This window comes from Etheostoma spectabile, chromosome 13, assembly GCF_008692095.1.
Source record: "Etheostoma spectabile isolate EspeVRDwgs_2016 chromosome 13, UIUC_Espe_1.0, whole genome shotgun sequence".
Taxonomy (NCBI): Eukaryota; Metazoa; Chordata; class Actinopteri; order Perciformes; family Percidae; genus Etheostoma; species Etheostoma spectabile.
The window spans coordinates 19857897-19859712 of NC_045745.1; the positions used below are offsets into that span (position 1 = coordinate 19857897).

Here is a 1816-nt window from a genome sequence, read left to right on the forward strand (position 1 = left end):
TGATGACCAGAGGTGGAAGGGGAGGACGAGGGTTGCACATTTGCTTGAAAAGATAGCTGATAGCAAGAGAAAAGACATTTAAAGCAGAACGTCGTGCTGGGATTGGATCATGAATTTCGTGGCCCATTTTGATTGTTTTACTGAATAGTGAACGCCTCTTAATAGCTGAATAGTTTTAGGAAGAGATAGTGGTGATTTAAGTTATTTAGAAGTTTTCCTGAAAGAATTTGCTGGTTTGTGTCTTAATGTTCAAGCAAATACACGTGTTTCTATTGTTATGAAGCATGTGATGTGATATGGTTCAATGCATAGGTATCTGACATTGGTATCTCACATTTAAGAAAGCGCCCATACCTGTGTGTCAATGAAGTTTCCATGATCATCCTGTCCAGGCCATGCAACCATCAAAAAAATCTATTGAGACCATGTTGTGAACTGTCAATCTGAGACATGGATCTTGTTTCACTTCTCAGGCACACAAACATATTTAGACAAACTTCTGCTTTAAAAAAACAACTGAGTAATTTTCCCAGGCCTCATCATGTGAGCTGTTCTGTTAGTGTGAGAATAAGGCACCAATGTTCTAATTGAAGGAAAAGTAGAAAAAGAAAATCGCCTGACAATCAGCAGGATGTAAATTACACGGCAGCATGGCTTCATGTCGGCCTAAACCTGTCAACTGTCACTAGAGAGGAATGCCAGACAGCCGTGTTGGAGTCTGTTTCATAGAACAGAAGGTGTGTGTGTATGTGTGTGTGTTTGTGTGTGTGTGTGTGTGTATGTGTGTGTGTGTACGCGCGCTTGCATGTATACACTTTGTAACTGTAATTGGAAACATTCATTCATCCATGCACAAGTGTGCTGCACAAACAAATTCTCACACATGCACAAAAACTACTCCTTTGACAGCAAATGAATAATGAAAAAAGGAGTTGTGTTCATGTTTGCCAATTTTCAGTAGAGGGTGCGATTATCACTTTAGCTTCAGTATATTCTGCTTTGATGTTACCTGTCTGTGGCATTATTGAGGACTGACAGGGATTGCTTTGCACCCTGTTGGGCATTTGTAGTTGCTAGTTTAGACAAAACAGAAAAAGACAATATAGCAGGGAGTTAATAGCAACAATGTCTCTGTTGTCTCCTGTAAAATGGACCTCTAAGTTAACAAGCTACCCTGTGAGGCTCAATACACAGAGTAAAATACAATTGTTGGATGTGTGGAACAACCATTTGTGGCTGGACCTTACTACGAATGTGAAGTTAGCCAGAAGTAAGGCCATGCTACCTATATTAAGCATTCATTATCTCAGACTCAGCTTGTCAAACTTCGTTCTACATCATTTTTATTTGTCTGAGCTGTAATTTGTTAGAGTCAGGTGTACTCTGGTGTGCTTTAAATTGAAACTTAACTTTAGCAAGTGCAAACAGTTAGTATGTGTTAGCATGCTCACTCTGTTTCCTAATCCAAGCAGAGATTCTTTGTTGTGCAGCTGACACAACCCTCTGCCTGGTTTTTATCGTCTTACTCAAAAACAATGGTAATACAGAAGAGGTGCAAACTAGTACTGGCAGGAATTAAGGAATCAATCCTTAGTTTTTAGGTATTAAAAAGGGCAAAAAGGACTTTGGTCCTATTTGTGGTGTTAGAAAAATTAAGCGACCACCTAAAGTAATTGGTGTTCAGCCATCATTGCAACAAATTTGAGATGGAAGCCAGCGGCTAATCGTGGATCAGTGTTTGACATCCACCCACACCTTGGATCTGGAAACAAATTCTTTTGTGTCACACTTTATCAGTTACTTTAGGTTCTTTACA

The 1816-nt window shown here is 39.5% G+C and overlaps 1 long non-coding RNA gene across 1 annotated transcript in view; it reads right to left on the reverse strand.

Annotated features, from left to right (window-relative positions):
- Nucleotides 1-114: 114 nt before the first annotated feature.
- LOC116701027 (uncharacterized) overlaps nucleotides 115-1816 on the reverse strand; it is a 21637-nt gene continuing 19935 nt past the window's right edge. The window contains exon 3 of the long non-coding RNA XR_004334792.1: nucleotides 115-230. This is a non-coding gene — a long non-coding RNA (uncharacterized LOC116701027). The remainder of the gene's footprint in view (nucleotides 231-1816) is intronic.